The sequence below is a fragment of the Mobula birostris genome, chromosome 11, assembly GCF_030028105.1.
Source record: "Mobula birostris isolate sMobBir1 chromosome 11, sMobBir1.hap1, whole genome shotgun sequence".
Lineage (NCBI taxonomy): Eukaryota > Metazoa > Chordata > Chondrichthyes > Myliobatiformes > Myliobatidae > Mobula > Mobula birostris.
This window is the reverse complement of record NC_092380.1, coordinates 67,793,213-67,809,771: the sequence shown is the minus strand read 5'-3', so window position 1 is coordinate 67,809,771 and position 16,559 is coordinate 67,793,213. Positions and strand designations below refer to the sequence as shown.

Here is a 16,559-nt window from a genome sequence, read left to right as displayed (position 1 = left end):
GTGTTGTGCCGATCAATTATCCTACTCTAAGACCAATCTAACTTTGCCCTCTTACATAGCTCTCCATCTTTCTATCATGCATGTGTCTATCAAAAGGTCACTTAATTATTCCTAATATATCTACTTTTACTATCACCCCCCCCAAGTGCATTTCATGTGATCACCGGCCATTGCATAAAAAAGTCTACCTCTGACATCTCCTCTATACTTTCCTCCAGTCATCTTAACAACTTGCCCTCTTGTATTAGCCATTGCCACCCTAGGAAAGGTGCTGGCTGCCTACTCTATCTATGCCTCTTATTATCTTATACACCTCCATCAAGTCACCTCTCATCCTCCTTGCTCCAAAGAAAAAAATACCAAGTTTGCTCTACTTTTTATGGATTGAGCTCCTAGAAGGCTCTTTAAATGAATCCATATGGATGGAAATTAGAGACAAAAAGTGTGTTGTCACTTTACTGAGGACATATTACAGACCTCTCAACAGTCCAAAGGAGAAAGATAAATTAGAAAGAGATGCAAGAAAAAAAGTTATTATTTTGTGTGATCTCCATTTCTCAAATATTAACTGGGATTGCCTTAGCATTAAAAGGTTAGCAAGAGGTGGAGGTGAGTCCAGTTGAGATTTTGGATGCAGTATGAAGATAGATCAACAAGGGAAAGAGCATTACTGAATATTATTTTTGGGCATGCGGCTGGTCAAGTGGAAAGAGTGCCAGTCGGGGATTGTTTTGGAGATTTTAGAGGTCCTGGCAAAGAAGGATTTGGAGCATCTACATTTTCATATCAAAAAAACATTCAATGGAAGAATAGTAAAAGTTTGAAGCCAACGTGTTCCCACAAGAGTAAAAGCCAAGGGTAACAAGTATGAGGAACCCTGGATGTTGAAAGTTACTAGAGATTGAATAAAGAGAAATGGAAGGGTATAACAGGTATAAGAAAATAGTAAGGAGGGAGAACCGTCAAGATTATAAGATGTTTAAGGAGATGCTTCAGAAGGAAATAAGGATGCAAAATCACTGGCAGACAGGATTAAGGTAAATCTGAAGGCACTATTCAAGAGTACCAACAATGCAAAAGAACAGCCAGGGAAGAAAGAGAAGCTCTTCAAGACTGGACAATCTGTGCATGGGACCAGAAGGTCTATACAAGATCTTAAATAAATACTTTTCATTGGGGATGTAGTGGACAGTGAGGAAGGCTATCAGTGGAATCAAGATCAATAGGAAAAAATGGACTGTAAAAAGGCAGATGGATTTTTATGCAGACAAGTGTAACGAGTTACATTTTGGGAGAACAAACCAGGGTAGGACTTAGACGGTGAGGGGTAGAGCACTGAGGTGTGTGGTAGAACAAAGGGATCTGGGAATACTGATCCATAATTCCTTGAAAGTCACGTCACAGGAAGATAGTGTTAAAAAGAGAGCTTTTGGCTTATTGGCCTTCATTAATCAATGTATTGAGTACAGGATATGGGAGGTTATGTTGAAGTTGCACAAGATGTTGGTGAGGCCTAATTCAGAGTATCGTGAACAAGAAGAAATCTACAGATGCTGGAAATCTGAGCAACACACACAAAGTGCTGGAAGAACTCAGCAGACCAGGCAGCATCTATAAAAAGGAGTACATAGTCAATGATTTGGTCCTGGAACCTTCATCGGGACTGATGAAGGATCCCAGCCCAAATCATCAACTGATTTCACTTTTCCCTAGATACTTCCTGGCCTGCTGAGTTCCTTCAGCATTTTCTGTGTGTTGCTTGGAGTATTGTGTGTGGTTTTGGTCAGATAGCTACAGGAAAAGCATTGAAAGAGTGCAGAAAAAATTCACAAGGCTGTTTCTGGAATGTGAAGACCTGAGTTACAGGAAAAGGTTGACTAGGTTTGGACTTCGTTCCCTGCAGCATTGGAGAATGAAGGGAGACTTGACAGAGGTGTCCAAAATTATGATGGGTATAGATAGGGTAAATGTAGGCAGGCTTTTTCCACTGAGGTTAGAACTAGAGGTCATATTTTAAAGGTGAAAGGTGAAATGTTTAAGGGGAATATGAGGGGGAACTCAAGGGCCAGAAGGGCTTATTCCACGCTGTATCTCAATAAATAAATAAATAAGCATTTGAATTGCTTGTAGATCAAGTGCAAGGAGATAAGATTAATACGGAAGGGTATCCAGTGGTCAGCATGGACAAACAGGGCCCAGTGGTCTGTTTCCATGCTGTCTGATTCCATATCTTTCCAGATTCTTGAACAGAGGTGTAATTCATTAAAATCCCAAACAACATTAGGAAGATCCACTGCAGATCTACTTTGGGTTTTCCAAAGTAGAAGATTAATATAAGATTATCTTTGAGCAGGATTTGCAACTGCGATTGACAGGAATGGAAACAAGCAAGTTGAAGCAAGATATTAATTTGTCATATAGTATGTCAAAATAGGTTGAGCTGGGTCCTTCTGGGAATATCATAGATGTGAGGCATGTGATACCTATGGACTCCAGTGTGGCCGTGACAATGGAATTTTCACTCTTGGCTGGGCCCCAAAGCCAACTGTCCCAACTGCAGGAATTAAAACTGAAGTTTATGAAAGCAGTGAATCTCAATTTAATAATCTTTGCTGCTTTGAATGAATAAATAAGGGGTGACCACCACCACCACCACCACCTACTTTACACACTGAAGCGTAGTGTGTTTCCTGTGATAAAAGGATAGAACAGGATGATGAAATTGAATTCAAAGCCTTTCTATCTCAGGAGGAGTCATTTTTTATAGAATATATAGAGGTTTATAATGCCTCACCAAGCATTCATGTCTTTTAGATATATTATCACTGGCAATATAGGTTCATGGAGTCATAGAAAACTGCAGCAGAGAAACAGGCCTTTCAGTCCAACTAGTCAATGTTGAACCATTTAAGCTGCCTAGTACAATCACCCTGCACATGGACCATAGCTCTCCACACTCCTCCCATCCATGTACCTATCCAACTTCTCTTAAACATTGAAATTGAGCTCAAATGTACCACTTGCATTGGCAGCTCATTCTACACTCTCATGACTCTAAGTGAAGAAGTTTCCCCTGATGTTTCCCTTAAATTTTTCACTGTTCACCCTTAATCCATGACCTCTAGTGGTAGTCCCACCCAACCTCAGTGGAAAAAGCCTGCTTCCATTTATCCTATCTATTCACCTCATACTTTGTATACCTCTACCAAATCTCCTCTCAATCTTCTATGCTCCAAAGAATAAAGACCTAACCTATTCAATCTTTCCTTATAACTCAGGTATTCTAGTCTCGGCAACATGCTTGTAAATTTTCTCTGTACTCTTTCAAACTTATTTACATCTTTCCTGTAGGTGGATGACCAAAATTGCACGCACTACTCCAAATTAGGCCTCACCAGCATCTTATATAATTTAAACATAACACACCATCTCCTGTACTCAAGACTTTGATTTCTGAATGCCAATATGTCAAAAGCTTTCTTTATGACCCTATCTACCTGTGCCTCCACTTTCTAGAATTATGGATCTGTATTCACAGATCCCTTTGTTCTAAGGCACTCCTCAGTGCCCTACCAATTACTGTGTAAGACCTATCCTAGTTGGTCCTACCACAGTGCACCACCTCACACTTGTCTGTATGAAATCCCATCTGCCATTTTTCAGCCCATTTTTCCAGCTACCACTGCAATCTTCCTCACTGTCCATTACACTCCAAACTTGGTGTCATCAACAAATTTGCTGATCCAGCTAACCACACTGCCATCCTGATTATTGATATAGATGATAAACAACAATGGACCCAGCACCGATCCCTGCAGCATTCCACTAGTCACAGGCCTCCAGTCAGAGAGGCAACTATCTACTACCATTCTCAGACACCTCCCACAAAGCGAATGTCTAATCCAATGTACAACCTTATCTTGAATGCCAAGCCACTGAACCTTCCTGACCAACCTCCCATGTGAGACCTTGTCAAATGCCTCGCTAAAATCTATGTAGGTAGCATGCACTGCCTTGCCTTCATCAACTTTCCTGGTAGCTTCCTCGAAAAACTCTGTAAGATTGGTTTGCACCTACCATGCACAAAAAGTGTTGACGATCTCTAATCAGTCCCTGTCTCATATCTGGTCACAAAGAATACCTTGCAATAACTTTCCCACTGCTGATGTTAGGCTATAATCTCCTTGTTTATTTTTAGAGTCTTTCTTAAACAGTGGAACAAAATTAACTATCTTCCAATCCCCCAGTACCTCATCTGTTGTTAAGGATGATTTAAATATCTCTGCCAGGGACCCTGCAATTATTGAACTTGCCTCTTACAGGGTCCAAGGGAATAACGCGTCAGGCCCTGGGGATTTATCCATCTTAATTTGCCTCAAGACAACTAGCACCTGTTCCTCTGTAATCCACATAGTGTCCATGACCTCATTGCTGCTTTGCCTCACTTCTATAGATGCTGTGTCCATCTCCCGAGTAAACACAGATGCATAAAGTCTGTTTAAGATATACCTCATCTCTTTTGACTCTACACATAGATTACTGCTGTAATCTTCCAGAGGACCAATTTTGTCCCTTGCAATCATTTTCTTCCTAATATAACTGTAGAATCCCTTAGGATTCTCTTTCACATTGTCTGCTAGTGCAACCTCATTTCTTCTTTTAACCCTCCTGATTCCTTTCTTCAGTGTTCACTTGCATTTCTTATACCTGATTACTACCTCATTTGTTCCTATCTGCCTATTCCTGCTATGCACCTCCCTTTTTTTCTTAACTAGGTTGTCAATATCACTTAAAAACCAAAGCTCCAGACACTTGTTATCTTTACCTTTTATTCTGACAGGGATATACAAGCGTTGTACTCTTAAAATTTCACCTTTCAAGGTCTTCCACTTAACAAGTGCCCTTTTGCCAGAAAACAGCCTATCCCAATCCATACTGGTCAGATCCTTTCTGATACCATCAAAACTGACCTTTCTTCAATTTACAATCTCAACCCATAGACTGACCAATCTTTTCCATATTTACTTTGAAACTAATGGCATTATGATCATTAGATTCAAAATGTTTCCATACACAAACTTCTGTCACCTGCCCTGTCTCATTTCCTAATAGCAGATCAAGTATTTCACTTCTATGTTCTGATTAAGGAAACTTTCCTGAACACATTTGACAAACCCTATCCCATCTAGTCTTTTTATAGGGTGAGGTTCCCAGTCAACATGTGGAAAGTTAAAATCACCTACTATAACAGCCTTATGTTTCTTGCAACAGTCTCCAATCTCTCTACAAATTTGTTCCTTTAAATTTTGCGGACTGTTGGGCAGTCCTTAAGATAGCCCCAATAACGTGGTAAAAATTTACTTATTTCTCTGTTCCACCCATTAAACCTCACTAGATGAGTTCTGTAGTCTGTCCTGACATTTTCCCTGACTAGAAACACTACCCCTTCCCCTTTAATCTCTCCTGCTCTCTCTGTTTATAATAATGGAACCTAGGAATATTGAACCACCAGCCCCACCCCTAATGCAACCAAGTCTCACTAATGGCTACAATAACATAATACTATATGCTGATCCATGCCCTGAGCTCATCTGCCTTTCCTACAATTCTTCTTCCATTGAGATATTTGCAGCCCAGAATATTAGTTGCACCATGCTCAACCTTTTGATTCCTAGCTTCTCTGAGGTTTTAACAATAAATGTCTCCACGACCACTCCACTATCTGTTATGGAATTTTGGTTCCTATCCCCTTGCAACTCTTATTTAAACTCCCCCATGCAACATTAGTAAACCTTCCAACAAGGATATTAGTCTCCCTCCAGTTCAGGTTTAATTCATCTCTTCTGCACAGGTCCCACCTTCCCCAGAAATGAGCTCAATGATCCAAAAATCTGACATCTTTCCTCTTACACCAATTCCTTAGCCATGTGTTAAACTGTATGATCATTCTATTTCTGGCCTCACTAGCACATGGCACAGGTGGGAATCCTGAGATCAGGATTGAAGGTCCTGTCCTTCAATTTAGCAACAATCTCTCCGAACTTACTCTGCAGAAGCTCATCACTCATCTTACCTATGTCATTGGTAACTACATGGACCATGACATCTGGCTGCTCTCTCTCCCACTTAAAAATGATGAGGTCTTGATCTAAGATGTCTTGGACCCTGGCACCTGGGAGGGAATATGCTAGCTAGCAATCTCATTCTCATCCACAGAACCCCCTTTCTGTTTCCCTAAATAATGGATCCCCTATCAGCACAACTCTCCTCCCCCCTTTTTGATAGGTCAGGGCATGAAAGGATATGGGGAGAAAGCAGGAAATTCGGCTGTGAGGAAAATTGGATCAGCCAAGATGAAATGGTGGAGCAGACTCGATGGGCCAAATGGCCAAATGCTGCTCCTATATCTTATGGTCAATGTGCAAAAGATAACAAATTATGCAAATATAAAAAGTAAAACAAAATAATAATAATAATAATAGATTAAATAAATTATATTGGGAACATGAGTTGTAGAGCTCTTGAAAGTCAGTCCATAGGTTGTGGAATTAGTTCAGTGTTGGGGTGAGTGAAGTTATTCACTTTGGTTCAGTCACCTGATGGCTGAGGGTTACTGTTTCTGCACCTAGTGGTGTGGGACCCAAAGCTCTAATACCTCCTTCCTGATGGCAACAGTGAGACGAGAGGATGGTCTGGATGGTGGCAGTTGTTTAACATTTATCCCTGATTCAGAAAGAATGCATCAATGCAATAAAATACATTCTCTTCAGAATATGGCGAGTGATTCATTAAATAAGTTATCTGTGTCATGAAAATATGGAACAAGAGCTAGATGTTGTTATTATGCCATTTATTGTGCTTTTTAAAATTGGGAAATCAACATCTGAAGTTTACTTTAGGCATATATAAGAATTAAAGCACTTTCTCCCTCAACACTATCAGGAAGACAAGGCCCACAATACTCAATTCCTGTAAAGTTTTCTCCTGAAATGTTAAGAAAGAGATTATGTTTAATTGCTTTTGTACTAGATAGAGTGATCTTTCAGTTGTTAATTCAATTAAAGCACAGATTATTCATGTCATACTATTTTGTGGTTGTGTCCATAAATCTAGCCATTGAAACATAATAGAGAAAAATATCCGGAACCTGAAGAAAGAACCTCACCACAGAGTCAAAAGAGATTTTGTTGGAAATCTTGCACAACACACACAAAGTACTGGAGGACCTCAGGCAGCATAGATGAAGGGAAGGAAGCAGTCAACATTTCAGGCCAAGACCCTTCATCAATTCTGAGATATCAAAATCCTTTTGAGAAATGTAGCCCACATCGTTACCGAGAGAAAATGTTTTTTTTTGACAATTTTTCTATAATAAACTGCAGATATCAGTATATCATTTTTACAAAAAAAAAAGCTCAACCACTTTGCATAGTCCAGATATCTTAATTTAAAGACATACTCTAATGAGAATATTGTGTTCATTGTGTTGATGCTTAATTGTGGCTATATGTGTAACCTGATTGATAATTATTCTAAGTTCTTTTGTAGTATAATTGATACAAGTAGATTTCTGAGCCTATCCTTCCACAAGTCCCCAAATCATTAGAAACATTTTATGTAGTAATTATCTTTTGGCATTTCTATGCCAGTGCTTTGAGCAACTAGACTGCTTTGTTCTTATTAACACTACAGCAATGACCTCACTACATAAACTACATGGTGTATTGGATAAGCATGAGGTCTTGAAAGAGGCAACATTAATGCAACTTTTTTTTTCTCTAATTATCTGACTCCAATGGATGAGCAAATGTAGCAAGTGAAAAGCACAGGGTTTCTATTTCAATGAGACTATGCCCAAAGCTCTGCAGAAATGTATAAGGATGGATATTGAGACTCCTATGTTGAAGTTTAAAATATTCCCTTTCACAAACATTTTCTATTTATAAATTAAGCACATTTTGATACTATTAAATATTTTGATGAATATTCATGGAGTGGACTGTTTGAGTGGAGGAAGAAGAGATGGTGAAATGCTGTAACCATGTCCACTCAACAATATATTATCTCTTCCTTCATCAGTAATGTATCAGAATACCAGGTGCAGGCCTGGAATTTGCTTATTTTCTCGGTGATGGCATAGATTTCCCCAGCACTCCAGCTTCCTTGCACGTCCCAAAGGTGTGCTTGTCAATAGGTTAGCTGGCTACTGTAAATTTCTCCTTGAAAAGTCGGGAGGTCAGAGAATCAAGAGAAGTTGCTGTTAATGTTGATGTGAGGGTGGGTATTTTATAGGGGGAGGGGAATAGTATTGCTCCAAGAGCCAGTATAGACTCATTGGGACAAATGACTTCCTATATTATCAACTGGAAATGCAAAAATAAGTATCAGCCATTTGATATCCTGCAATAAACACTGCATCTTTCTCGCCAAATACACATGAGCAAAAGGAGTATCCAGTGAGGTTTGGATAGTAGTAATAAATTAGAAAGAAAAAATATTTTTTTCATTCTCCTGTTATTCTGTTCTGTGAAATTAGACTGACCATAATAAATGATCCTAACTAACACCTTTATATCCCCTTTCATTACCCTCCTCCCTAATAGCTGTGAATTGGAAATGCATTATTCCACCTGCAGCAAATTCAAGAGATGAGATTAACCTAAACCAAAAATCAGTAGGACACAGCTTCGGCCCCATTCCCTCCAACCGTCTGTACTTTACCTGTGAGCATTTGGTCCTACTGGATCAATAACTGTTTGAGGCATTTAATAAAAGTAACATTCAGAGGAAGCTCTTCTAGTTGACCATTTCATCTAGCTGCTGGTTATAACTTCACTGTGAGTGGACAGTTCATTGTGAATGGTTTACAATGCATGTGTCTCAATCTCCATCCTTATCCATTTTTACAGAGCTCTGGGCAAAGCCCCATTGAAATGGAAACCTGGGCTTTTCACTTGCTGCATTGTGGATCTGTTATCAACAAAGGACAGAATGGGGTTAAAATCACTATGATCTTATTAATTGGTAAGAAAGACTTGAGGGGCCTGTCTTGCTTCACTTTCAGGCAGGCATTGAGAGGGTGGCTTTATCGTTTCAGTGGCCATTTGAATGACTGGCTCAAAGAGGCACAGCAGACTCACAAAATATCAGAACATTGCTACCTTTGCTTGATTTTTAAGCAGCTCATGATGATACTCTAGTGGTGGTCGCAGCTTAAAGCTGGGTTAGGGAAATGGACATGGCACTATCAGCACATCATGAGTGCAATCAATGGCACATTGCACCATTAAGCTACCTGCAGATTCCACATCACCTTGCTGCTCTGGGCCAAGTGGGAAGGAGGGGAATTCTACCTTACTGCAGTGGGGAGTAGTTTGTGACCTCCTGATGACAGTTGTATGGTGTGGACTGTGAAGTGTTTCAATGTGCCTGTGCTGTAAAAAAAAATGACAAGGTTGCAGAAATTAACAGCCACTAATACTGTTACAGCTAATAACAATACAGTGTTACATACCATTACACACAATAGTAACTGTTACACATGTCCAGCATTACAGCTGCAGTTTTACCTCTTAGAATCTACTTAGAAGTGAATTTCACTGTGAGACAACTATTACTATTTAGGACAACAAGCAATCTTTTGTAAGCGCTCAGTGAGTCAAGCAGAAAAAGAATCTTTGCCCATATACTTTCTTCAGAGCCCAATTCAATGCCTTCTCCCAGTCTTTGGCAGCTTCCTTTGGTCTCCAGGCTAACTCCTCATCCTTCCTATATTGCTACACCGCTAATGGAATTGTTGCCATGGTGTCTTTGTCAGGTTTGAACAGCATTCACTTCCTTCTGCAATTAATATAAACTATCAAATTAACACAAATTATCTTAACTGGTACAAGGTCTAGCAAAAGATGCAACCCAGGGCAAGAACAGGGTAAAGAAAGGATAATTCAAGGCATGACCTCTCCCCTCTAAATTGTTACACATACTAAAAATGCTTGAGTATGAACATGTATAAAGTATATGTTTACTATGCCTCTCCAAAAGGGTGAGATTTAAATTGCTGTGCAGACTCTTGTCTTATTCCCTGAAGAATTTCCTGAAGCAGAGAAGAATGAACCCTCAAGCTAGTGATGATCCTTTCTTGCAGAAAAGCGAGGATGTGGCTTCCCTCGATTAAATCCTGAAGCCTCTGTGTAAGCCAGACACATTCAGTTAGCTCCATTCTAAAAGTCTATTGTTCCAAAGGTGGGATTAAGTTAGAGTTACACAATTTAAGATGCCGTAATTGCGTAATTATCGTCTGCTTGGTAGCAAAGCAGTCAATGTAATACTATCACAGTGCCAACAATCTGTGTTCAATTCCACTGCTCTCTATAAGGAGTTTGTATGCCTCCCCCATGACCATGTGGCTTTCCTCTGGGTGCTCTGATTTCCTTCCACATTCTAAGTAGTTAGTAGGTTAATTGGCCACATGGTGTAATTGGACAGTGTGACCTCATTGGGCCAGAAGGACCTGTTATTATGCTGTATCTCTAAATAAAAGTATAAAATGATCTGCCCTCCATTGAATGCTTCTGGCATGTGCACTTACCATAACCCATCACGACATGGTAATGGTGAGTATTGTACAATAAATTAATACAACTGTGTCCAAACAAGAAACAATGTGCAGCTCAATTTCATGCCCAATGTTTTTTCCCACTCTATATCCACTGGAAGTGATACAAAGATAAGAGAAAGCTCATTTGTACTGTCGGCATTTGCTAATAGGATTACGGCTGTCAACTGTCTGGTTTTAATTAACAGATAGATTTTCAAATGATGCAAGATCAACAATGGACAAAATTTTTAAAAAAGCATCTCTTTAAATGAATTTTTTTTTAACATATAAAATTCTGGGGTCTTCTGCCATATTCATGGTTGACAAACAGCAGCTCAGAACTCTTCCACAAGCTTTCTCCAATCCATACATAGTCTATGTCTGATTTTGGGCTCAGCCTATGGTATGACGCCTTTTGTCATCCTGTCCAGGTAATTCTATTTGTTCCAGGGAATCATTTCTACTTGATTTTTAACCAATATAAAGTTGAGAATGAACTGCAATCTTTCACCAATAACACTGGCTCATTTTCATGACATTAGCATGAGACCATTTTTTATGTTCCTGGTGCATCAGTCAAGGAATGGTCCAAGGCTACATTTTTTCCCACTGAATTCCAAAAATAAGATAGTGCTGAACTGGTGAATATCAGGTTAGCACATGGAGCAATTTTATGCACATTTCTAGGTGTCTTAATACACATTAGGAAATTTGTTTTCTCATTTTTCAGTTGTATTTCCCTTCTCTGCAGCAGATCTGTTTTGTATGAAACAACACTCAAATGTCTGTGCTGCAAATGCAAAATTTGTCTGCAATCTCCCTCCGAACAATGCCAATCCTTAACTACTGAAAGAAGAAATGTGTTTTGCTATCTCCCTGCTTCCCTTGAAAGGCCAATGTTCAAATTGGATACTTTGTTCTTGCTGAGATCTCTGACCTTGGCTACATTGTGTATGGAGGCTAAGGTTACAATCACACTTAGTTTCCTGGACTGCAGAGAACTACTGATCTCATTCATGCCACAGATTCCTACAGGAGACAAGGACTGGAAATTCCATTAAATGTTCATTCAGTTTATAGAAGCAGGCAGAATAGACACATGCAGTTGCCTGCACTACAGGCTTCCTGAAAGCCCAGGTACTCAGAGACTCATTTTGTTTCCTTACAGGTGATGTCCTGCCAGGATTAGCTGTAGACTTGGAGGGTCTCTGTGACCACTGTTGTGCCCTAGCCTAGTCAGCTCTCTGTAGCCTACAGTATCACACTCCCACCTCCTCTCATCTCTGCAGCACCTGTCCAATTTTCTACAGTAACTAAAAGAGTATGGTATGTATTTTAAGAGCTGCCTGCAAAGATTGTACATAATGTGTCAGTTGCAAGAGAACTGTGAGAATCTACAACCTAACAATGAAACAGCACAGAAACCAAGATGAACATAAGAAAGTAGAAGCAGGCGTAGAACACCAAGTTCCACAAGTCAGCCCCACCATTCAATATGATCATGGCTGATCTATGTTGGCCTCTGCTCCTCCTCTACTCCTCAGATATTAATCTCCACTATAAATATTACTAATGATCTAACCACCATCACCTCTAGGAGAGAGAATTCCAGAGGTTCATTACTCTCTTAATGAAGAAATATCTACACACTTCAATTTTAAATGACTAGTCCATTATCTTGTAACTAATTCCTGAGATTCCCATACTAGAAAAAATATTTACTCTATCAAGCCCCATTAGTATCCTGTAAACTTGGATAAGATCACCCCTCATTCTTCTAAACTCAAGGAGTACTACAGACCTACACTATTTAGCCCTTCTGCATAGGACAACCTTCTCATCCCAGGAAGTAGCCTGGTGAATCACCATTAGAACTCCTCCAGTGCAAGTATATCATTTTTTAATAAGGGGACCAAAATTATGTGCAGAACTCAAGACGTAGCCTCACCAACACACTGTACAATTGTAACAAAACCTACCCACTTTTAACATCATCTCCCTTGTAATAAAAAGCCAAAGTGCCATTTGCCTTCTCAACTAACTACTGACAACTTTTTACAATTCATGTACTAGAACACCTAGGTACACCTATACTTTATTCATTTATAATTTCTCCCCTTTAGGCAATCATCTGCCTTTTGATTACTCTTACCAAAGTGCATGACCTTGTACTTTACCACATTATTCAACATTTGACAGATTTTCATCCAATCCCATTGCAGAATCACAATGTCACTATCACAACACACCCTTCCATCCATTTTCAATATTAGCATCAATCTCAGTTCAATATTAGAAGGAAAACAGACAATTCTCTTTTATGAACCTTATATGTGAAGCTCTCCATCTGTATGAGACTTTCACACAATGTTGATGTCTTCCAGAACAGCATTTTAATGCCAAAAAAATTGTATTGGTGGATTTTGAGACCCAAGTCTGAATGCTTATAGCAACACCCTATGATATCAGTGGCTTCCTGGGGGTACTTGAGATTGATTTAAGGGCATTCAGAACATCAGAATGGCACAGTTGTTCATAAAACCACTTTCTCACAGCTCCAGCCATCTGGGTTCAATCCTGATTTCCAGTGCTCTCTGCGTGGAGCTTTTATATTCTCCCTGTGACTGCATGGGTTTCCTCTATGTTCCTTCATATCCTAAACACGTGCAGGTCACTAAGTTAATTGGCTGCTGTAAGTTGTCCCAAGTAGGTACTGTAGGTGAGTGATAGAATCCAGTAGACATTGATGGGAATGTGTGTAGAATAAAAGGGATTGTTGGAGGATTAGCTTCATGGATGTTTGGTGGTTATCATGGATTCAGTGGGCTGAAGGGCCTGTTTCTATGCCTAATGACTTCTGATTCCCATCTTATTTTCTCCAACTGGAATGCTTGCTGGCTGTCCAGAAAAGATGGCTCTCTGCTTTTCCCATGATCCCTGACAACTAGAAGATTCGTTCAAGTTTTAATGTGATGAGACAAATTAATAACTATTTTTATTTTTCGCCCTTTGCACAAAACACTAACATTCCTCTCCTGACTAGTTTCCATGAACAAGCTTCAATGCTAATCAGCACCAGTTCATTACCAGTCTTAGGAAATCTTCAATCAATAAGGAGGGAAAAGTGAAAGAGCCAAAGTCATCCAGCATGAAAACAGCCCCTCCAGCCCACCGAGCCTGCAGCAGTCATCCAGCACCCATTTATATTCATCACATTTTATTCTCTCCATGGAGGTAAAAGTAATTATAATTCAATGGAACACTGATATATCATTGAGATGAAGGGATATTTCTGAAAGTAAAAAATTGCAAATATAGCTTAGTTAAAGCTGTGAAATTCATACTGTTTATACAGTGAAGTATTCTCATAGCCAGAACATACTCTTTGGTATTACTAATAAAAATATATGACTGGCATTCAGAAATATACATGACGAGATCTAAGGTGGGGCAGAGCATAAATACTACTGGTGTGAAGAAACTACCTTTTCTGCCTTTGGTTCACCTCAAAGATATAAACATTTTAAGATAACAGCGCACGATACTATAGGAAAGGACAAAGAAATGTACTATACATACTGAAAACCTGAAACAAAAGACACAAAGCTGGAAGTACTCTGCAGGCAGTATCTGCGAAGAGGGAAAAATCCATTGACCTAAAATACTGAGTATTTTCGGTACTTTCTGTTCCTTTGATGCCTCAGTACTACAATATAGGACAATTTTCAAAAGTATTTTTGTTAACACAGGCAAACCTCAAATATAAATGGGATTTATGATCTGGTGAATTAGTAGTGAAGTTAGGTCTAAAGGTTAATAATTCTAAGATTACCACATTAAAGAAATCGTTACATGAACCTACAACTAAAATTCCTTGTGATATTGCTGGTGTTGAAGTTCACTGGAGTTGCAGAGGTGTCCTTAAGCATTTATCATGAGGCATGCTATCATCATGGGCAAAGTTCAACTAAGCCCAAGGCCTAAGACATCAGGTACAACTGACTGGCCATTACATACATTTCTTTGTGCTACACAGCAATGAGTAGTTCATGAAAGATAGCATCATGTTAAGTTCACGACGGGGGCTGGGTACAAAGGTGGTAGGAAGAGGCAGCAGGGGCAATACAGATGAGAGGGGACGTGTTCAGGGATTGGATCAAGACCGAGATCTGTGATGTGAAGGCTGGATGTGGAAAAGGCCTCGGTTCCAAAGTTGGTGATAAATGTTGGGCTTGGCTGGTGGGTGGAATTTTGGTGTCTGTAATCATGAAGACGTGGTGGTGGTGGGGGGGGGGGAAAGAACTGGTGGGCAGATGGTTCACAAAGAAGAGGAGCTAAGTAAGGAACTGTATCTGAATAAGGTTTCCAGAAGAGGGCTTGGCACTTGCTCAGGAAGCAGCACTCCTACAAGATGGGAGCTTTGAGAGTGCCAATAGCAGGGGCATTTCTGAACAATGGCCATATTTTACAGGCATTGCTCTGAAGGGATGTTACATGGGAAATGATATCATTCTACTGGCACACATATTTTGTGAACAGGGTTTCCAGGCAAGTATAGTTCAACGTATGAATGCATTACAATTGTGTTCTAATTTGGAAATAATTACAGAGCATTAAAATATATACGTATATACTCTGATTTCCAGACATAATGAATTCCAATTCCAAAAGACAGTTTAACCTAATTTCAAATTGGACCTAGTTTCAAATTTGTACAAACTCTCTGGATACATGATATAATTGAAATAGACAGATCATCTTAAATGCCATGGGGAAGGGGGTATTATGTCTAATTTATAATGCAAGAGGATTTAAAATGGCCTAATCACAATGGGTAACTTGATGGTGAAATTATAGAACTACAAAGAGTTTTTTTTAAAACAGTGTCTCCTTCCTCTGCTCTGGCAATATTACCACCCTTGCACATCAAACAACCCCCTTCTGTCTTTTATCCAATGAACTCTCAGAGTACTGGGTGGCCTGAGCAACAGTTCCCTTTACTATAAACACATTTTACTAAGTAGCACACTCACACTAATAAAAATCATCAGACATCATTTATTCCTAGCCACATTCAAATCATGCTTCGTAACATGTAAACACATGTGCCCCCTTCAGACAACACAATGAAGGTCAACGCAGGTATATTATCGCTGTCAGTATTCACAGCTGAACAGTGAACATCCATATCTAAGTAACTGATTAGAAAACCCTCCAAAGAAATAATTCTCACTCTATGATGAAAAGACATTTTAATGAGCCCCTATCCTACAGAATCAGTCTTGGAATTAATTACATGGATTCTTTTGACAGCATGATTAGAAACGCAGGCAGTTCAGAACTTAGTATGCCATCTTACTTAGCCAGCCATTTAAAATTACGTATAATAATTGATATAAAGCAGAAAAACTGTCAATTGACTTACCAATAAACAAGCCACGAGAAGCACTTTCACTCAAACTTTTCAGCCATTAAACCTGCTTCTACTTTTACCTGGAGGTGAAGAATCAATGCTTTATTTCCTCCCACCACCCTGTCAGTTGAACTTTGCTCCTGTAGATTCAGTCTTGCAATACCAATGCGACCGATTTTATCTGCGTCACTCTGCCTCTCCAGTTTCAGATTCACTTATTGCTCGAACAACCTATACCAGCATACCACCTGCTTGCTTGCAGGCTGTCTCTGTTCAGTGGGCTGCATGCGGCAGAGGAGTGTTAACAAGAAGAGGCCAAACTCGCACTAGATACCAGCTCTACAGGTGGGAGGGACTTAAAGCAGTCAAGCAGGTTACGTTGGAAACCAGCACAGCTGTTATTTAAATGCCACGGACACATTGTCTATCAGCTGTTATTTCAATTAACCAAATACTCTATTGCTATTTTCTTTTATAATCCAATCCAGTATATGCCTCAATAATTAAGCAGGTATCAAGTCTTGAAAATCTGTAGTGTTTCTCATTTGG

At 39.5% G+C, this 16,559-nt stretch overlaps 1 protein-coding gene across 3 annotated transcripts in view; it reads right to left on the bottom strand.

Moving 5' to 3' along the window:
* eps8l2 (EPS8 signaling adaptor L2) overlaps positions 1 to 16,341 on the bottom strand; it is a 203,880-nt gene extending 187,539 nt beyond the window's left edge. For 2 of the 3 annotated variants that reach the window (XM_072272429.1, XM_072272432.1), the window contains exon 1: positions 16,023 to 16,340. The gene's annotated coding sequence lies outside the window, so the exon portion shown is untranslated. Of the gene's footprint in view, positions 1 to 16,022 lie in introns of all 3 variants that reach the window. The other variant, XM_072272430.1, reaches the window with a different exon arrangement.
* Between the last annotated feature and the right edge of the window lie 218 nt (positions 16,342 to 16,559).